Below are 22,421 nucleotides of genomic sequence, written 5' to 3'. Positions count from 1 at the left end.
ATCCAGGGTTTAACAAGAACGTGGGGGGGGGGGGGGGAAGAGGGGTTAGGAAAACGAGGGGAAATAGGTTACTTTGCATAATGACTTAGCCACTCCCAGTCTCTATTCAAGCCTAAGTTAATTGTATCCAATTTGCAAATGAATTCCAATTCAGCAGTCTCTCGCTGGAGTCTGGATTTGAAGTTTTTCCTGTTGTAATATTGCAACTCTCATGTCTGTAATTGCGTGACCAGAGAGATTGACGTGTTCTCCGACTGGTTTATGAAAGTTATAATTCTTGACGTCTGATTTGTGTCCATTTATTCTTTTACGTAGAGACTGTCCAGTTTGACCAATGTACATGGCAGAGGGGCATTGCTGGCACATGATGGCATATATTACATGGGTAGATGTGCAGGTGAACGAGCCTCTGATAGTGTGGCTGATGTGATTAGGCCCTGTGATGGTGTCCCCTGAATAGATGTGGGCACAGTTGGCAACGGGCTTTGTTGCAAGGATAGGTTCCTGGGTTAGTGGTTCTGTTGTGTGGTTGCTGGTGAATATTTGCTTCAGGTTGGGGGGCTGTCTGTAGGCAAGGACTGGCCTGTCTCCCAAGATTTGGGAGAGTGTTGGGTCATCCTTCAGGATAGGTTGTAGATCCTTGATAATGCGTCGGAGGGGTTTTAGTTGGGAGCTGAAGGTGACGGCTAGTGGCGTTCTGTTATTTTCTTTGTTAGGCCTGTCCTGTAGTGGGTGACTTCTGGGAACTCTTCTGGCTCTATCAATCTGTTTCTTCACTTCCTCAGCTGGGTACTGTAGTTGTAAGAAAGCTTGACAGAGCTCTTGTAGGCGTTTGTCTCTGTCTGAGGGGTTGGAGCAAATGCGGTTGTATCGCAGAGCTTGGCTGTAGACGATGGATCGTGTGGTGTGGTCAGGGTGAAAGCTGGAGGCATGTAGGTAGGAATAGCGGTCAGTAGGTTTCCGGTATAGGGTGGTGTTTATGTGACCATCATTTATTAGCACTGTAGTGTCCAGGAAGTGGATCTCTTGTGTGGACTGGACCAGACTGAGGTTGATGGTGGGATGGAAATTGTTGAAATCATGGTGGAATTCCTCAAGAGCTTCTTTTCCATGGGTCCAGATGATGAAGATGTCATCAATATAGCGCAAGTAGAGTAGGTGCGTTAGGGGACGAGAGCTAAGCTATTACCAGCAGGAGAGTGGGGTGGGGGGAGAGAAAACCTTTTGTAGTGATAAACACCCATTTTTTCATGATTTGTGTGTATAAAAACAAACATCTTCTGTATTTTCCACAGTATGTATCCGATGAAGTGAGCTGTAGCTCACGAAAGCTCATGCTCAAATAAACTGGTTAGTCTCTAAGGTGCCACAAGCACTCCTTCTCTTTTTGTGAATACAGACTAACACGGCTGTTACTCTGAAACCTGTCAAAATGCCAATGACACCCAGCTCCCTCTTTCATGCAGTCCTGCCACCACTGTCGAACGTCTCACCTAACATTTGGTAGATTGGGGCGTGGATGAGGGGTAGGTGGCCAATACTCAATCTGGAGAAGAGAGGGAACAGCAGAAGGTTGGGGAAAAAAGAAAAAACACAAGAAGTGGCAAGGATCATCTGTCCTTTTGAGGGTCTCAGCCATTAGTTACTGGAGTCTGCAATCTAGGGGTACTATTTGACCTATGCCTGCTGTTGGGTGCAGCTCCCCACCCCTATCGCTGTTCAGCCCAGAGACCATTTCTTTTGGATGTAGACCTGGCTAACAGAATACAAACTTTTATACCCTCAAAACTATGTGACAGTGTAATCTGCACATGGCTAACCCTTTACTCTAGCCAGAAACTGCAGGCAGTGAAAAATACAGCAGCCCATTTGTAAACTGTCTCTCTCTGGGAGCAAAGCAGCAGTGCCCTGGGACCAGTTATCCATTTGGCTTCTGAGTGAAGTTGAAGGTTTTGGATTTAACCTATACAACTCTACATGGCTTGGGGCCTCCCTGCCTTAGACCCCGCCTTCTCCATTTCAAGCTGCCACAGAGCAGTCTGCAGTGTTCAAGTTGGAGCCCCAGCCATGTATGAAAGCAGCAGCTGTGAGCAGAGCATTCTCTTTGAGAAGGACATGCCAGCTCTACAAGACTTTGCTTACAACAGCACAGGGAGGTGGGATATCTTACTGCTCTCCTGCTGGACAGAACCTATAAATTACATTTCTAGGATGACAGGCTAGCTGTGGTATGCTCTCTTCCTGAAGCTAAGTGGTAGATTACAGCAAAGAAAGGGTCAGTACGAATAAAGACATTGCCCTGAGCTCTTAAAAGAGCAGTAGCTCCTATACTAGAAGATTTCAGACAGAGGGCCCGGGGAACAGCTTTTCAGCCACGTTGCCTCTTGTAAGAAAGAAGAAATCATGCAGCACTCTCTCCTCTGGTAAGTCCCCCAAACTTGAGTGACACATCTAGTCTCATTTACCATACATTGGTCCTAGCAACCAGCACGTACATTAAATACACTGAGCCCTTCTTTCTCATGTAGTGTGACTAACATTGTATTCAGACTTGTCACTTGGGAAAAGGACAAAGTGGGTCAGGTAATATTGGACTAACTTCTGATGGTGAAAGGTACAAGCTTTCAAGCTACACAGAGCTCTTCTTCAGGTTTGGGGAAGAAACATAAATATTCTCTTACATATGGAAAAAGAAAAGGAGTACTTGTGGCACCTTAGAGACTAACCAATTTATTTGAGCATAAGCTTTCGTGAGCTACAGCTCACTTCATCGGATGCATACTGTAGCTCACGAAAGCTTATGCTCAAATAAATTGGTTAGTCTCTAAGGTGCCACAAGTACTCCTTTTCTTTTTGTGAATACAGACTAACATGGCTGTTACTCTGAAATCTTACATATGGGTAATTCCAGAACCTGCAAAAGTTTAAGAGTTAGGAAAAGGGGGATCTTTGGGATTTGGGGAGAGACTAGTTTGTACATTCTGACCAGTAACACTGTTTTACCTGCATACTGAAGCACACCCAAAACAGCCTCTACAGTCTCTTTCTTGCAAGAAATGTAGAGAACCTCAGAATATTTAATGGTTATTTTTAGCTTTTTAGAGTACGCTAGAGTAGCCCTCCAGTAATAAAAATCCTAAGTATTGTCTGAAATGCTAAGCAAAGCTAGCATTTAAATATAAACAAACAATGTGGAAGTACCTAACTTCAATTGTTAATGAATACCAGACCCTGTAAGAGTTTATAGTTGACCATTCAGACGGAATCCAGGGATAGTCAACTGCAAAACTTGCCCAGTGCAGAATCATCAAATTCAGTCACCAAAGCCACATGAAGTCATACATGTCAGAGCAAAATTTTAGTCAATTCTTTGATTCAGAGGAGGCCAATGAAGAGGAAACAGACAGCCTAAAATGGAATATTCTGGCCACTGCATCTAAGTCACTACTACAGACTGCAAGCTGCTTAGTAGGAATAGCAGCAACTGAAGAATTGAGAGAGGTATTCCTAGAAAATTAGGCAGCACCATTTCCTCAAACTACGCAGAGTTCTATTTACTGAACTGATTTAAAACAAGCCAGAGTAACCACAGATGAAAACACTGCAACTAGGAAAGGACTACTTTAGGTTTTCTACACATTGCCCCAAAGCAAACATTCTTTAAGAACGGAGGAACTTTCCATTATGCGCACATACTTATTAACAAAATTACTTAAATAATAATAGTACTAACTTCAATCTTATCGGCACAACATTCCAACAAAAATAATGTCCTGGAAGTTCTAATGTTTAGTCGCAGGTATACCACCTCTGCCTTTTCAGGCCTTTCTATGGGCCTGGGAAAACCCGTATTCTATAAGGAAACGCCCTTTGATTGGTTCCTTTTTCTCATTCCCCTGCCTCCCGAAGAAGGGCAACCAATCACAGTTGCTGAACAGGATTGTTTAGGTACGCTGTAGCTGGCAGGAATGCAGGTGACCCTGCTCTGATTCCCAAGCCTGTGGTGGGGAGAGAAAAAAGGCAGTTCCCACAGGTACCAACTGCAACCCTTGGCCTGAAGAGTGAAGAGCTAGGTGCAAGAACCAAAACCCACCAATACATACACCGTTTCCCCCTCCCCACCCCCACTGCTGCAGGAGTAAGTGGTAGAAGACTTCTGAAAGTTAAGATGTAGAAAATTAAATGCTGAGGTTTGCTGTATGGGGGGAGCTGAGAATGGAATGCTCAGCTGGGAACCGGATGTAAAATGGCAGCATTGGGAGGAAAGAGAATTAAGCACTTGGTTAGGAAGGGGAAGCCAAATTAATTGAATGAAAAATTAGAAAGGGTTCAGAAGAGAGGTGCAAGAATTATCTGAGGTTCAGAAAACCTGCCTTATAGCAAGAAACTTTAGATGCGCCATCTATTTAGTTTGTCCAGGAGAAGGTTAAGAGACAATTCGATCATAGTCTAAAAGTACACAGGGAGAAGATTTCTGATACTTTAGGGTTCTTTAATCTAGCAAAGACAATGAAATGCAGTGGCTGAAAGCTGAATCTAGACAAATTCAGAATAAAAATAGGATGAATATTTTACTAGTGAGGGTAAGGAACCATTGAAATAACTGACCTATGCACTTGGTGGATTCTCTCTCACTTGTAGCCTTTAAACATAGACTGTGGTCTCTTTTGAAAAGATATGCTCAAGGTCATCCACAAGTTAGTGGGCTTGATACAGAAATCAGTGGGTGACATTTTTTGCTTATGGACTTTTGGCAGATGTGTGGCTGCCAGTAAGCCACATGCATTAGAAGACCATATAGATAAGAGCTGCTAGTCACAGTCTTGACACCATCATAGAGAAAGTCTTCCTAGATTGGGGTGGGCAAACTACGGCCCACAAGCCGTTTTAATCCAGCCCTCGAGCTCCTGCTGGGGAGCAAGGTCTGGGGCTTGCCCTGCTCCAGCACTCCAGCCAGGGAGCAGGGTTGTGGGCCGCTCTGTACGGCTTCTGGAAGCAGTGGCGTGGCATGGCCCGCCTCTGGCTCCTTCGCATAGGGGCAGCCCCTGCTCCAAGCACTGCCCCCCACAGCTCCCAATGGCCAGGAACTGCACCTTATGGGAGCTGCGGGAGCAGCGCCTGAAGACATGGCAGCGTGCAGAGCCGCCTGGCTGCACAGGAGCTGGAGGGGGGACATGCCGCTGCTTCTGGGAGCTGCTTGAGGTAAGCGCCGCCTGGAGCCTGCACCCATGAGCCACATCCCCAGACCCTGCCCTGATCCCCCTCCTACCCTCTAAACTCCTCAGTCTCAGCCCAGAGCCCCCTCCTGCACCCCAAACCCATCATCCTCAGCCTCACCCCAGAGCCTGCACCCCCAGCTGGAGCCCCCACCCCTCCCATGCCCCAATCCCCTGCCCCAGCCTGGAGCCCCCTCCCGCACCCTGAACTCCTCATTTCTGGCCCCACCCCGGAGCTCACACCCCCAGCCAGAGCCCTCACCCCCTCCCACACCCCAACCCCAATTTTGTGAGCATTCATGGCCCGCTAGAATGGCCTGTACCCAGATGTGGCCCTCAGACCAAAGTTTGCCCACTCCTGTCCTAGATGCTTTCCCAGGATAGTCATGAGCAGCTAAGTGGCTTAGAAACATTACGGTCTGTGGAAAGAGTGTGCCTACCTGCTCATTTTCAATGAGCCTTAGGCTATATCTCAGGACCGTGGTAAGTCAACCTACCCTGCGCAACTCCAGCTACATGAATTATGTAGCTGGAGTCGATGTACCTTAGGTCGAGTTACCGCGGGGTCTACACTGCAGGGTGTCGACAGGAGAAACTCTCCCGTCAACTTACTTTACTCTTCTCATCAGGGGTAGAGTACAGTGGTTGACTAGAGAGTGATCTGCTATCGATTCGGCCGGTCTTCACTAGACCTGCTAAATCGACTGCCGGTGGATTGATCTCAGAGCATCGATCCCAGCTATAGTATAGATGTAGCCTGGGCCACAAGGCTATATAGCTACTGTCTGACTTAAAAGTATTTTAAAGAAATATAATTCATGTTCAAGGACCTACGGAGTTAACATCTGATCATGAGGACCTCAGACTTGTCATCTTCAGGAAAGGATGGAAGTTCTTCCTTCACCTCAGACGAACTATGAGATAACATGTTTAGATCCCAAAAAGATACTTTATATGGTGTATGTAGGCTTGGAAGGATTAGATTTATATTGGTAAAGCAAGTAAATTTAAACATCATTTTCACACACAAACCAACACAAATATTTCCATCAATAATACTCGAAATTTACAGATGGGCAGAATAAGAAAAATGTTGCTTGGAACTGAAGAGTTTGATTTAAAGATATTTACCAGGGATGTTGGCAATTTGTGTTTTAACAGTTCTAAAACTTTAACTTTATGAACCTCAATGTTTGTCATTAAGGTATTATTGTCTGACATCCCCATAATTTCCCACAATGTGAAAATGAAAATCGATAAAAAATACAAAAAAAAATGCTTAAAATAAGCATTGATCTTAGCTGTCAAAATTCTAAAAATATAAAGATTGAATTCTGCAATGCCTAGGTATTTGTAATTGGTCTGTGCAATTCACTCTTGCAGAAGATTGTCAAGACAAATATTATGACAGTTAAAAAAAAGAGGATTGGAAAACTAGTTATTAACATCTCTAACTATGGAAGCTAAGATTGATATGTAATTAATTCTTATATATCAAGGTGTAAACTGAGTACCTGTAGAGACTTCTCTTCAGTGGACATGGAGAACAGCCCTTAACATATTTGAAGATTTATCAGGACCCACCCTCAGTCTTCATGTCCTTCTCCTAGACTCCTCCCCAAAAATCATTACTAAACAGCCAGCTAGACTTATTATTGGGTGAGGATTACTTTTATTCTTTCGAGGCTCAGCAATGTGTAGATAAAATCAGTCAATATTCATTTAAATTTTACTAAAACCAAAAGTTTTCTTCATAGTTGTATAGTCTTGGTGGCTGCGACAAAAGATGTTAAAAAGGAAATCTGCCTAAATACCAAATTCTCTCTCAACACTGGGAACTGCAGCTCAAGTTTGGCATTATTTAAAAACAAACAAAAAAAACAAAAAAAAACGCCACATGTAAACTTATCCCATTATCTAGTTGTGAAGATACTAGTATTTAATTGGTGACAGGTTTCAGTGGTAGCCGTGTTAGTCTATCAGCAAAAAAAAAAAAAAAAGGGCGGGGTTAGGAGGAGTCCTTGTGGCACCTTAGAGACTAATAAAGTTATTTGGGCATAAGCTTTCGTGGGCTAGAACCCTTTTCATCAGATATATGAACTAAAAGATACAAGAGCAGGTATAAATACATGAAATGATGTAGGTTGCTTTACCAAGTGTTAGGTCAGTCTAACGATCAATTAACAGCAGAATACCAAGGGAGGAGAAGAAGTGAGCTGTAGCTCACGAAAGCTTATGCTCTAATAAATTGGTTAGTCTCTAAGGTGCCACAAGTCCTCCTTTTCTTTTTAAGGGAGGAGAAATAACTTTTGAAGTGGTAAGAGAGTGGCCCATTACAGACAGTTGAGAAGAAGGTGTGAGTAACAGTAGAGAGAAATTGGGGAAATTAAGTTTAGGTTTTGTAATGACCCAACCACTCCCAGTCTTTATTCAGGCCTAATCAGTTGGTATCTAGTTTGCAAATTAATTCCAGTTCTGCAGCTTCATGTTGTAGTCTGTTTTTGAAGAATTGCAACTTTGAGGTCTGTTATTGAGTGACCAGAGAGATCGGAGTGTTCTCCTACTGGTTTTTGAATGTTATGATTCCTGATATCAGATTTGTGTTCATTTATTTACTATTTACCTACAAGTCTTTACAAAAAGAACACAAGGAATTGTTGCTGGAGAGTAACTCCTTCCAGAACCGGAGGAATCCGAGGTACATACTATCCCAGAAGGAGCAGGTTGTTGCAGTGATATATTTAACTTTCAAGTAGCAGTTCTGCAACCACTCTCTCCATTTCTTACCACATAGGTAATTGTTTTGTTCCAATGGGATATTCCAATCTAATATGCTATATATGCCACAAATCCACACACATCACATAGAACTCAGCCAACTTGATGCAGGAGTGACTGGGTAAAATACTACAGCCTGAGCTATTATGCAGGAGGTCAGACCAGATTATCGGAATAGGTATTACGGCCAGAAAGGACCATTAAGAGAATTTCTGCTCCATTTGAGAACATACAAATACATTGCTCTTACAGTACATTTTTTTTGCAATTGTTTACAAAAGACAGCAGCAGCTATTGAAGTTCGCTGCTTGTATCAGGGCAAGCAGCTTCCTTCTCAGATCACACGAGAAAAAGAACACACACATGTGCACGCATGCTCTCGTTCAGTCAGAAAATACACATCTGGCCCTAGTTCAAGACTACCTGAACCTGTTATTTCTGTCCATGATACAGCCACTCAACCAGCCTCAGCTGAAATTACTCCACTCTCCATGGGTACAGGACCTCTGCTAAAACAGTGTAGCACTAACTGGACTACCCAAATATTGTAACAATACCTGAAGTCTAAAAATGCCAGATTTTGCCTTGCTCTGAACTCTCCAAATATGAGGCTCTTGCCATTTCTGTTCCCAATTCTCTTATTCTCCACTACCCCAGCCCCCAATGCTCAGCTCCTTTTGCGTCTTTTCTGTGACACAAATCACACAGGCAATATGAGGCACAGAGCTCCATGATGCACACGAGTAAAGTACCTTAGGCCTTATCTGCACTGAAGATTTGCCGCTTTAACTAGGCTAGTATAGTCCCCAGGGTGGACACAGTTATACCAATATAGCTTATTCTAGTTTGGCAAAACAAAATAAGCTATACTGGTATAACTGCATCTACACTAGGACTTTTACTGGCATAACTATGTCAACAACAAAAAAACAACTCACAGCTTACTAAAAGTTATGCCAGCAAAATTTTTTAAGTTTAGACCATACCTACCAGATCATGGAGGGGAAGTGGGGCGGGAGGTAGCATTGCTGAGTAGCATAGAAGGAAAACAATGTCAAATTCATAAATAACCGAAAAGAAAGTAGAACTGGGAGAGAAATTAATTTAAAGTGATAAGCAGTTAGACCAGTGGTGCCCAAACTTTTCCTGTTGTGCCCCCCTTACCAGTAATGGAATCTGTCTGCACCTCCCTCCATTACAGCAGTTGGTTCAGCAGAGGAGCTTGGGCTGAAGGCAAAGCTGAGGGCAGAACTGGGAATGCCGGAGAAGCTGGGACTAGAGACGGAGCCAGGCCCCACCGTGTCCCCTCCGAACATTCCTCCGTGCCCCCTAGGAGGGGAATGTCCCACACTTTGGGGATCATTGAGTTATACTAAACGACAAATAAGCAGGGTTCGTGTGTAACGGATAAAATTTTATGCAGTTTTGAAGTGAGAACAATAGACTATAGAAAAAACAGTATAAAGTAAAAGTTATGACACTTCAAATATCAAAATTAGTCTGGTGAAGCATGGTTTGTGTCATTAGAAATAAACATCAAATAGGACCTAGTGAATTTAGTCATTTAAAAAACAAACACTAATCATATATTCATAGACAAGAGTTGTAAGTGCACTGAAATCACTCCCACTTGTGCCTATATATTGTTTTCAGCATGTGTATTGGTTTGAGAAAGCATCCTGTACGTGGATGAAAGCCACAACCTTAAGTACAGTTTATAACTTTACTTTCTTGTATTTTTCTGCAAGTAACCTGCTCTTCATGCTCTAGCTAGACTATATATTTTAATCTGCTCCAGTAATTCAACCATTGTGGAAAATGGTAAGAAATCTTGATTTATTAAGAACAAAAGAATGGCCATACTGGCTCAGACCAACGGCCCATCTAGCCCAGTATCCTGTCTGCGGACAGTGGCCAGTGCCAAGTGCTTCAGAGGGAATGAACAGAACAGGCAATCAAATGATCCATCCTATCATCTACTCCGAGTTTCTGGCAATGGATGACAAGTTCTCTAGTTCTCTCAGACTACCAATGATCAAGAAATAGTTTAGACTTTTACCACTTATGGCCATTTAAATGGGTTTTTTTCAGCAGTTTCTCTTTTTAAGAGGAGATTATTCACACAGAGATAATTAAGTATCAGTTTCTGCTCTGAAACACAAATGTGTAGTGTACTAACATGTGGTGGTCCAATTAGTATTTTATTTCAGCTGAACTACTATTGAATCTAGTCATCCATAAAGCAATCTGTATACAAAGGGAAAACTGACTCAGTTAAATCTGGTTAGGTACAGTGGATCTAATACAGGGATGCAATATTTTGATATTACCAGTATGTTTTAAAATATTAACATCTTATCACAATTCAGTTTTTACAATTGCATAAGACTCCAATCCAGATTAAACTTCCAAGTGCAGTTCATCAAGAGAGTGCAAGGAAAAACTTGCTTTAAAAAAGGCAGTTCTACCAAGAACTGGTAAGCTACTTCTGAAAATGTTTCTCATGACAATTTATAAATACACTCAGTCAACTCGAATATTTGAAAACATTTTGGTCTTCGTGTCATAACCTGTCAGACAGTAATAGTCCCAGTCAGGGATACAGTAAAGGAGAAAGCCTAACAACTCATTTTCTAGGCCCTGGATGCTGGCTCTCGTCTAATCCTAAAAAGACGAGAGGTTCTGTTGCTATGGCCAGCTGGGAGGTAGCCTTGTATTCATGAAGGACGTTACAGTTACAATCTCCTCCTAATGAGTTTGTTTCATCTCCAGTACAGAGACAGCTCTCAGTGTAATGCACACTTACACAGTAAGATATGAATAGCCATCTGCCATAACAACATTTGAATCATTCATCTGTGAAACAGAGGATAATATGGCTATGAAAGAGAATAAAACAAGGAACCAGAATTTACCTCCTTGGTTTGGGGAGCTGACATTCACATTGAGTGCTCTCCTAGCTAGAATCTGTAGAGTCCTCTTGTCCACTAGCTCTTGCTCTTAATCTAGTCTTGAATTTTGCCTCTTTTATTAAGTGTTAGTGGCCTTCTGACAAGTTGTAGGTTAGGCGTTATGAATTTCAGGTTCATCTTTTGTTACTCAACAAAACAAACAATAGATTGCTTCTGATCACATAACATGAATAACTTGAGAAAACCATCCAAGTAAAGACAATGCAAAAAATAGAGCTGTAAATTCAATTTACAGCTCTGATAGCACTTAGTACTTTACATTTGCAAAACACTATACCCATATCCTCACAACATACATGTAGTGCAGGGGTGGGAAAACTTTTTGGCCTGAGGGCCATATCTGGGTGGGGAAATTGTATGAGGGCCATGAATGTAGGGCTGGGGCAGGGGGTTGGGGTGTGGGAGGGAGTGCAGGGTGAGGGAGGGAGTCAGGGCAGGGGGCTCAGGCTCCAGCCCAGCGCCGCTTACTTCGAGCAGCTCTGGGGTGGCAGCGGCATGCAGCAGAGCTAAGGCAGGCTCCCTGCCTACCCTGGCAGTGACCAGCATGTCTGGCAGTGGTTTTAGGGGTGGGACGGGACAGGCGGCTCCGCTGCACACTGCCCTCGCCTGTGGATACCACGCCCGAAGCTCCCATTGGCTGCAGTTCCTGGTTCCCCCTTCCCGCCCCGCAGCTCCCATGGGCCAGGGAGGGGGGGGGGGGGGAGAGAGAGTATCTGCAGGTGAGGGCAGGGCACAGAGCCCTCTTCCCCACCTTGCAGGGGCCAAAGGGACATGGTGCCACAGGGCTGGCAATCCCTTGGGCCAGATTCAGTCCGCTGGCTGTAGTTTGCCCTCCCCTGATGTAGTGCAAACATTGTTCCCATCTTACACATGGGAAAAAAAGAAACAGAGAAAGTTACTTGCCCAAGATCTTACAAGTCAGTGACACTGATGGAATTAGTACTCAGGATCGCCTCACTTCTAACACTATGCACCACCTTTCAGATACGGACAGAAATGGAATGCAATACACTGGAAATACCGGAGAGAGAATTATTATAAAGGCATCTCAAGAGGGATAATGAATTATTATGGGTCTAAACAGCAGCTCTCTGAAGAACTATATGTACAGCTGAGTTATTACAAGGACAGGACAGACTACAGTTAAAGCAAGAAGCATTCCTAGATGGAAAAGATTCCAGAAATCTCAATGTAATGCTTTCCAATAGGAAGAGTGTACAAAAAACAATAACTGTAACAAGAACAACAGGGAGTCTGGTGCCACCTTAAAGACTAACAGATTTATTTGGGCATAAGCTTTCGTGGGTAAAAAATCCACTTCCATATTCACTTTCTCCACAGTAGTCATGATTGTATTGTCCTTTATCAACCCCCCTCAGTCATCTTTCTTCCAAGCTGAACAGACTCTCTTCATGGGGAAGCTGTTCCATACCCCAATCATCTGCTCTTACTATTTCCAATTCTAATATATCCTTTTTGAGATGGGCTGACCAGAACTGCATGCAGTATTCAAGGTGTGGTCATATCATGGGTTTAAATAGTGGCATTATGATATTTTCTGTCTTATTATTGATCCCTAGCCTAATAGTTCTTAATGTTGTTAAAAAAAACACAAAAAACTGACTGTTGCTGCACATTGAGCAGATGTTTTCAGAAAGCTATCCATGATGAGTCCAGGATGTCTTTCTTGAGTGATAAAAGCTAACAGACTCCATCATTTTGTATGTATAGTTGGGTTTATGTTTCCCAATGTGCATCATTTTGCATTTATTGACACTAAATTTCATCTCCTGTTTTTTTGCCCAGTCACCCAGTTTTGCGAGTTCCCTTTGTAACTCTTCGCAGTCTACTTTGGACCTTATTATCTTGAGTAATTTTGTATTGTCCACAAACTTTGCCACTTTGCTGTTTACTCTTTTTTTTCCAAATCATTTATAAATATGTTGAACAGCACTGGTACCAGTACAGATCCTTAGGATACCCTGCTGTTTACTTCTCTCCACTGCGAAAAATGACCATCTATTCTTAACTTTTCCCCCTTGTCTTTTAACAAGTTACTGATTCATGAGAGGACCTTCTCTCTTATCCCAGCACTCCTTACTTCGCTGAAGAATCTTTGGTGAGGGACCTCGTCAAAGGCTTTATAAAATCCCAACTACGCTATATCCACTGGATCCCCCTTGTCCACGTTTGTTGACCCCCTCAAAGAATTTTAATAGATTGGTGAAGCACAACTTCCTTTCACAAAAGCCACCTTGACTCCTCCCCAACAAATCCTGTTCCTGGATGTATCTGATCATTCTGTGCTATAGTTTAACCAGTTGGCCCGGTACTGCAGGCAGGCTTACCGGCCTGTAGTTGCCAGGATCGCCTGCAGACCCCTTGTTAAAAGCGGGCGTTACATTATCTGCCCTCCAGCCCCCGGTACAGAGGTACTGCTTCCAGCCACGGGTTTCCTACCACACCGAGTAGCTCTGCAGCTTCACAGCGGACATAGTCCAGAGCCGGCCACAGGTGACCAGCCTGGGCTCGGCCCCTGTGGCCAGCGGGGCTGCTGGCAGCGACTCCCGCCGCACTGTGCAGGGGTCCGGCCCGCGCGGCCCCGAGAAGGGCAGCTCCGCGCGGGGCTGGGGCGAGTCACCGCGCTGCCCTGGAGCCCCCGCCCCTCCTGTCAGGGCGCAGCGGGCTGGGCGGGCGGCAGTAGACCGCCGGCTCCCGCTCCCACCGCGCCAAGGCCCGCGGAGCCGCCCCCTCGCCACACCGCGATGCTGCCCGGGCCGGCTCCGGCCCGCAGCTCCGCTCCCGCTGCCCAGCCCGCCTACCTGGGGCCCGCACTCACCGCGCGGCTCCCACGATGGCGGCGGCACCGAGCGCGGCCTGAACCCACTGAGCCGCCTTCCCCCGCGCTCCCCGCCCCGCCCGGGCACGCCCATCCCCCCGTGGCACGCCGGGAAAGCGAGTCCTGCCGCAGCCAATAAACAGCCCCGGCTGGGAGCGCGCGGACTACCATTCCCGGCGTGCCACGCGTCACGGCCGCCCACCGACTCCCAGCTTGAATGAAAGGCAACGAAACAACATTCTGCCGTTAGCGCGCTTTAGCCGCAGAGCGTTGTGGGATAGTGGCGGAGCGCGGCGCTGTGGGTTTCCTTTACCTCAAAACTCCGCTCTTGGCGGGACTCGGCCTAGCCCGGCAGCCGCTTGGGGACAGCGCGGGGTCAGCTGCTCTGCGGGGCGAGGGGTCCCCGTGGAGGGCCTGGCCTGGCTTGGCCGCCCCGCTCTCCTTCGGGGTGGGGCTCAGCTGTCAGCGCCGCCGGCTCCAGCGCTGCCGTACAGGGAGCAGCCGCTCTGGCGGGGCCGGGGCCTAAGAACAGTCGGTCCCCGGTCCCCCTTCCCTTCTGCCCCCTGAGCCCGCACACCCTGATCCGCGGCACTGCCTCCCTCTCTTCCAGCAGCGGCATCACCCTCGCCTTGCAAGCCGCTGTACACTCACCCGCCTCCGCGAGGCCCCTGCTCTCTCCGCCCCTCCTCCCTGCTCTCTTCTAGTGTCTCTTGAGTCTTGGCGTCACACCTTCCCTCATGCTGCCTTTCGCTGGGACACGCTCCCATTTCTACTTGGCCAAGCAGCCTCTAATATCTCCTTCAGCGCTCTCCTTAAACCCCATCTTCTTCTTCCAGGGGGAAGTGACATCATCTACCACGGTGGTGCTGGTGGCATAGGTTCTCTGCCTCCTGAAATCCATGCACCCCAAAGAAACTAGTCCATTAGTTGCCTAATGGCCACTCCTAAATGGAGGCAAAGACTAGAGAGCTATTTTGTCAAGAAAATTCATCCCAGACTGGAGGGGAAGACATAGTGGTGCCTAATCTTAGAAGGGCAGAAAAAGAAATGGAAAAATACCAAGCAAACAGTTAAACAAAGGAACTTTTGCAAGAATTCAAAGCAATGGAAACTGATTTTCTTACTAAATGCCTGGCTGTTAAGGAAAAGAAGAGAGAGCTGATTTTGATGATAGGATAAGGACTTCTGATGTGGGAGTCATGAGAAAGTGGACACAGCGGTCCATCTGCAGTTGTGAGTGAAGCAAGAGGTAAGGAGAAAGGAGGGAAACGGTGCAGATGAAGAATGTTAGAATCAAATGGAAAGTGTGGAAAAGAGAAAACTTGTTTTATTGCTCCAAAGTATTCTTAAAGACTTGCTAAATTTAAACTTAGCAAAAGCTGCAGTGGCCCACTGAGCCCTTTTCTCCCCTCCTGCAGTGGGAAGCTATCCTGTAGACATAATAGTGCAGTGATGCTATTTCAACAGAAAGAGGTAATCATGGAAGAAGGTGAGAGAATAAAAATGTCCATACAAGAACATAGTCTGATGTTTCTAGACCTCTTGGCCATGAGTGAGCCAAATGAAGGAATTGGGTAAAGTTATTAAATCAATCTGAAAAATGAACAGATGTGATTTTCCCCATAAAGCTCACCTAACTTTCAAAACAAGAGTTATATTGAAAAATCTGAAAAAGAAATACTCCCTGGGAATGGCAAGTGAAGAAACAATGAGACTGGAAGGGGCAAGGTAGGCCTCTGGCAAATAATGAAGCCCCAAAGGAGAAGAATCCTAAAGCGGGGCAGGGGAAGTATGAACCAACACAACTCCACTGGAAACGTGCACAATTCAGTAAAGTGGCAGACAGCCACTAATGACACATAACAGAGAGGGTTTATAAGAAGGGTTTATAATTATATGGAAATGAAAAATGCAGAAACAGGTATTTAGAGCTGTGAGGTTCAGGATTTTGAGAAATAATCCAGCCACTGTCTTGGACCTCATGCAAGGAGTGGTCAGAGCTCCCCCAGCTTCCAGGCAGCATAAGGGCCATGAAACCATGGTTTAAGCCCTGAAGATTCCCAGCTTTCCACAGGTCATCCCAGGAGGCTTCTACCTGACTCCTGTCGCAGTGACCGCAACTGGGATGAGACTTTCTTTTCTTTTGTGCTCATGAGTTCTGCCTCCCAGAGCAGTTGGCTGGACAGAGGCAGGACTGCGGTTGAAAGCTGAGGAAGCTAGGGTGCTGCTGGAGTGGGAGAGACAAAAGGAATGGAGCCACAGTGCAGTATTGAATGCAGCAGGCAGCTTCCCTCAGTAAATTCCCAGGCTTGTTAGTGGGCGTCTTTCCCCCTGAAAACATAATCGCATCCCCTGACAATCCCTTGGCTCCTCACAGCTTAGAGCTGGTGACTGCAGGTGGCTGATGCCATCCTTGGGCTGGAAGCCTGGATGAGCAGTGACCTGGGCAGCCAATTTCCTGTTTCTCTTCCTCTGGCTGGGCCACAGGCCCATTCTTCGGATGAAAGGGGGCTCTGTGCTCTCTCCCTGGGCTTTCCCCACAGAGCTGCCAAGTCACTAGTTTTTAGATGGAGAGTCCATCAATCTGGTCAACCTTGGTCAACCTGTGGAACTTGTTTTCAGGAGATGTTGTGAAGATCAAAACTATAAGGGGGTTAAAATAAATTAGATAAGTTTACAGAGGATAGGTCTATCAATGGCTGTTAGCCAAGATGGTCAGGGACCCAACCCCATGCTCTGGGTGTCCCTAAACCTCTGACTGCCAGATGCTGGAACTGGATGATAGGTGATGTATCACTCAGGGATTGCCTGTTCTGTTCTTTACCTCTGTAGCACCTGGCATTGGCCACTCTTGGAGTACAGAATCCTAGGCTAGATGGACCATTGATCTGACCCAGTATGGCCATTCTTATGTTCCCCCTCCAGCTCTCCTGCCATGTCGAGCTTTCTGGCTGCCCAACTGAGCTGTGTTCTGTGCCTTACACCTACTGCTGCAGGGAAGGAAGGAAGCACAACTATCAGCAGCAAGCAAAGATAATCCTTTCTCCACCAGCCCTGACTGCAGGGGGCTGTATATCATGGGTAGGGCTCCCTCTCCCTGACTGGTCAGAAGCTGCAGCTGCCTTCCACTCCATGGAGGGCAGTGCTTTCAGAGGAAAAGAAGAACCCGTCAGCTATTGAGAGGAGCGGAGCTCCAGGAGCTGTTTTGTTTGAAGATTTTGTGAGGAGGGGCAGAGTACTGATTGTGTGAGGGGCTGAATGCTGGGTGGCTTGTGGAGGGAGGAGAGAGTTGCATTGTGGGGATGTTTTGCTTCTGGGAAAACTGTTCAGACATTTCAGAGTAACAGCCGTGTTAGTCTGTATTCGCAAAAAGAAAAGGAGTACTTGTGGCACCTCACGAAAGCTTATGCTCAAATAAATTGGTTAGTCTCTAAGGTGCCACAAGTACTCCTTTTCTTTTTGTTCAGACATTGTCTCCCAAATGGTTTCCAGGCACAGGCAGATCTCGTTGCCCTTCAATTTCCAGTTCAATCTGTGGGCTGGGAGTTGCTGCTGCAGCTGTCTGGGCTGGGCTCCAGCCCTTTGATGTGAGGGAGAACAGGGGCAGCAGCAGCTGCTGCTTCCTGGTTCTGTATTAATAGTGGTAGTAGCAGAGGTATTCTCCAAAATGAGATCCAGATGGGAGACCCATTGTGCTGGGTGCTGTATAAACACACTCAAGAGACAATGACTGCCCTGGCGAGTTTACATAAGAATATAAGAATGGCCATACTGGGTTAGACAACTGGTCCATTTAGCCCAGTATCCTGTATTCCAACAGCGACTGGTGCCAGTTGCTTCAAAAGGAATGAACAAAACAGTACAGAGTGGTAGCTGTGTTAGTCTGTATCAGCAAAAACAACGAGGAGTCCTTGTGGCACCTTAGAGACTAACAAATTTATTTGGGCATAAGCTTTCCTGGGCTAGAACCCACTTCATGCATGGAGTGGAAAATACAATAGCAGGTATATTTATACATAATACATGAAAAAATGGGAGTTGCCTTACCAGGTGGGGGGGGGGTCAGTCTAACGAGACAATTAAATTATCAGTAGAATACCAAGGTAGGAAAAATCACTTTTGTTGTGGTAATGAGGGTGGCCCATTTCAAACAGTTGGGAAGAAGGTGTGAGTAACAGCAGGGGAACATTAGTATGGTAAAATTAGGTTTGGTAATGACTCATCCACTCACAGTCTTTATTCAGGCCTAACTTGATGGTGTCCAGTTTGCAAATTAATTCCAGTTCTGCAGTTTCAAGTTGGGAATCTGTTTTTGAAGTTTTTTTGTTGAAGAATTGCCACTTTTAAGTCTGTTTATTGAATGACCAGGGAGGCTGAAGTGTTCTCCTACTGGTTTTTGAATGTTGTAATTCCTAATGTCAGATTTGGGTCTATTTATTCTTTTGTGTAGAGACTGTCCAGTTTGGCCAACCCTCTGTAGTTTAGTCAGAGCTTTAGGAACATCCATAGCATCGTGTTGCATCCCTGACCATCTTAGCTAATAGCCATCGATTACATTATCCTTCATTAACTTATCTAATTCTTATTTAATTTTTTGAATTCGGTTATATCTTTTGTGTTCACAACATCCCCTTGCAACAAGTTTCACAAGTTCACTGCATTGTGTGAAAAAGTACTTCCTTATGTTTGTTTTAAACCTGCTGCCTATTCATTTCATTGGATGACTCCTGGTTCTTGTTTTATGAGAAAAGGTAAATAACACTTCTGTATTCACTTTCTCCACACCAGTCATGATTGTATAGTCCTTTATCATATCCCACCTCAGTCATCTCTCTTCTGAACTGAGGTCATGTGGAAGCTGTTCCATTCCCCTAATCATTTTTCTTGCCCTTACTATTTCCAATTCTAATATATCTTTTTTGAGATGAGGTGACCAGAACTGCACACAGTACTCGAGGTGTGGGCATATCATGGGTTTATATAGTGGCATTATTATATTTTCTGTCTTGTTATTGATCCCTAACCTAATAGTTCTTAATGTTGGGTTTTTTTTTGGTTTTTGGTTTTTTTTGACTGCTGCTGCACATTAAGCAGATGTTTTCAGAAAACTATCCACGATGATTCCGGAATGTCTTTCATGAGTGATAAAAGCTAACTTAGACTCCATCATTTTATATGTATAGTTGGGTTTATGTTTCCCAATGTGCATTACTTTGCATTTATCAACACTGAATTTCATCTCCTGTTTTCTTGCCCAGTCACCCAGTTTTGTGAGATCCCTTTGTAACCCTTCACAGTCTGCTTTGGATGTAACTCTCTCGTCAGCTCTCAATTGTGCAGAATTCTCATGAGTCAAGGCCATCTCCATTGTGAAAACTTCTGTATCTCTCTGATGCAGCAAAACCCAGAGAAATCTCCCCTGCAGGAGAGCCTCAATGGTGAGACTTTGGATTAATGCAAGTTAGTCTGTCTGGTGTACGTGGCCAGGATGGAAGTGTGGTGGGGGCAGGGGAAAGCCAAGGCAATGGAGATCACAGCCTGGATGCTATCTAGGCAGGGCCACCATAGAACTGACCTTGCTGGGGGCCTTGTTGGAAAGGAGGATTGTGCTTACTCCATGGCTGAGCTCTGAAAAAGCCAGCTGAGCGAGCCCTTGAGAGCAGGCTGAGCCCACTGCAGCTGGTGCAGATCTGAGGGCAGCTTTACATGCAGGCTCCTGAGGCTGCTCTGACAAAGGGCCCAAAGCAGAATTTTCAGCAAAATGCTAACATTTTTCCTGTAGAGGATTTCGAAGGAAGGTTCTCACGGACAGCAGAGGAGTGGAGGCACTCGCTGGCCAAAAGCAGTGCACTGGGACTGATGGTGCAGAACAACACGGTGGTCAGCAGTGGGAGTCTGGATCCAAGGGGAACAGAATTTGATAGCAGAGCTGCCTCCAAAGCTAAATAGATGGAATTATCCTGCAGTGCAGGACATGGCAGCAGCTACCCGGCCTCTGGAAAGGACTGGAGCCATCTTATCTCTCCCTACTTATGCAGCAGTTAAGTGGCCTGTGGGAGTCTAATTCTTCCTCCTCTGCCCAGGGTAGAATGGGTCACACAGGTCCAACAATGCCACTTCCAGCTCCACTATCCCAGATCCATGCTGCTCCATAACATTGATTCAAAAAGGGTGGAAGGAAAGGACCTCCTCAGAAGCCCCCATTTGTTTGTGTATCTCATTGCATGTGCAGGAGCAGCTCAGCCTTCAGCAAACACTCCTCTGGCTCCTGCAGGAAAATGGGAACCATCCCTGTTCTGTGCAGAGGCAGTTGGGAGAACTTGGTGGGGCAGGGAAGAGCAACAAGGTTGGTTTGGGGACTTGCCCCAGTGCATCTGTTGCGGCCATGGAGGAAGCTCTCTAGGCGTGGCCCCAGGCCATACTTACCTGTGGAGCAGGATGTAGAGCTGGAAGGCACCCCAGTACACAAGGCAGGGCAAGGAAGACTCGCTAGTAACCTTTTAAGAGGAACGAGATTCCAGAAAACAAACAATAGGTAATGCAGACAACCCAGGAAATAGCCCCATCACAGCCCTTCTCAGGATGATACCAGCCCTGATGCCCGCCTCCCTCACTGGTCACAGTCTGGTGTCCTGTGCCTGCGATAACATTAGCTCTCATGAGAGTTTCCTGATCTGCACAACAACCCTACTTCGTCCCATGGATTCTGCTATGGTTCCAGTGCCCACCCCATCAGGAGTTCTTGTCACTGAGCTGAGGCAGGTGCTCTTCAAGGAGGAACCAGAGGTTCAGAAACTGCAAGGGGGTGGGGGGGCTGGAAGGGAAACTGGGTGCAAACCTGGAATGGAAGGATTTCCAGCAGAGGAAATTTGAGAAACCCACTGAAAACTAGTTTGGGAATAGCTCTGAAAAATATCCTCCAGAGAACAATGCTGTAGTGGCTGGGAGGTTGCTGGCTAGCGGTACGTTGTAATCTCTTCCCTCTCCAGCCTAATCCCTGCATGGGGCAATACTTGTTTTTAAAACCAAAATGGGGTTAAGCAAGGTTTGAGAATAAGCTCCCAAGAGGCTTTAGACAAAATAAAAAGCAAAGATTAGCATTGAAGAGAGATTTGTGCACTGGAACTGTAAATGTGATGGATTAAAGCAGTACTTTCTCCTTGCTGTGGGTCTGGTTGGTAATTTACCCCTTTGCTTTCTGGCCCTTATGGGTGAACTCACAGATGCAGGCTCCTAGGTGCTTATTCACTTCCCTTGCTCACAGCAGACTGATTGTAGCTACTATGCTTGAGACTCCTCAAAACTGAGGAATTGTTCTTTCAGTATGCATCACCTTGCACTTGTCTTCAGAGAGAGGTCTGGGCAATTGCTCTTTAATAAATGCTCCCCTAAGAGATGTCTGATTGAACTGTGTGTTCCTCCACACCTGTCAGCTTTTCCCCAGCCCTTAGTGTAAAAACTTCTCTACTACCTTTTTAGTTTTACAGGCTGGCAATCTGGTTCTGTTTTGGTTTAGGTGGAGCCCATCTTTCTGTGTATGCACCTCCTTTCCCAAGATTCTCCAGTTCCTAATTAACCTAAATGCCGCCCTCCCAATATCATTGTCTCATCGACCGTAAGACTCCACAGTTCTGCCTAACTGTGCAAGAAACTGGAAGCATTTCAGAGACTACTGCCGTGGAGGTCCAGGACTTGAATCCCTTTCCTAACAGCCTAAATTTGGCCTCCAGGACCTCTCTCACTGCTACCATAAGTGTAGGTGCACAAGAGGTACCTGGGCTTATGCCAGCATTGCTTGCCTATCTTTTATTTTCAAAAGGAAAACTGCTACTAGAACTGAACATAGCACAGGAATATAGTGAGCCAAGCCTAAGGTGCTGTTTTACAGAGCTACTGCATTACCCTCACCCACTTACCTTCATTTTGGAGAAGTTATAGGGAAAGTAAATGTAATAAGGCAAAATCTGAAAGCAACAGCCAGTTTTGCATCTTTCTTTCACTGTTCTTTACAAATGATTCCAGGGAACTAGTTTAGGAATTTGTGGATACCATTGCCAAAAAAAATCCTCTACAAAAATTGAGCATTGAGTTTTAATTGCAGATTTGAAGAGCCCAAAGGGTAATGTGCCAGTAAGTGAAAATAATTTCTTTCAGTACAGTGGCATTTGCAAGACTCTTCGCGTGCTCCCTGAACTGAAAACCAGTCCCCAAGAAAACAGGAGCACTCCTATCCTCAATTTCAATATGACAGGCAGTGCTGTGTGATCAACAACCTCAGCCCCGACACAGAATCCAGCTGAGTAAGAGACGCAGCTATCGAGCACATTAGGAAGTGGCACTGAAGCCCTGTTTGAACTCTCAGCAGAAGGGTAAGTGCAACCAAAGGGCATGAAGGCAGGTGTGCATTCAGGGGAAACCTAATCTGAACTGGAAAACATGGGCTCTATATATTTGCAACAGTGGGAACCAATAATAAAAGGTCCTCCAGGCAGTAGAAGTATTTGAGAAAGAAATGTGTCAAGTTACAATAGATAAACTTTGAGAAACCTAGTACAGGACTGAGGCTGCAGGTGTCCCACCTCCATTCCCAGCTTTCCTTAGAACCTCTCTGGAGGT

General features: G+C 45.6%; 1 protein-coding gene across 5 annotated transcripts in view; it reads right to left on the bottom strand.

Annotated features, from left to right (window-relative positions):
* NUTF2 (nuclear transport factor 2) overlaps positions 1-14,640 on the bottom strand; it is a 57,051-nt gene extending 42,411 nt beyond the window's left edge. The window contains exon 1 of one of the 5 annotated variants that reach the window (XM_073307241.2): positions 14,457-14,640. The gene's annotated coding sequence lies outside the window, so the exon portion shown is untranslated. Of the gene's footprint in view, positions 1-13,314; positions 13,572-13,788; positions 13,892-14,118; positions 14,344-14,456 lie in introns of those variants that run through there. The other 4 variants (XM_073307243.2, XM_073307239.2, XM_073307240.1 and 1 more) reach the window with 4 other exon arrangements.
* Between the last annotated feature and the right edge of the window lie 7,781 nt (positions 14,641-22,421).

The sequence above is a fragment of the Lepidochelys kempii genome, chromosome 12 (assembly GCF_965140285.1).
Source record: "Lepidochelys kempii isolate rLepKem1 chromosome 12, rLepKem1.hap1, whole genome shotgun sequence".
In the NCBI taxonomy this organism is placed as follows: Eukaryota; Metazoa; Chordata; order Testudines; family Cheloniidae; genus Lepidochelys; species Lepidochelys kempii.
This window is presented reverse-complemented; position numbering and strand designations above follow the sequence as displayed.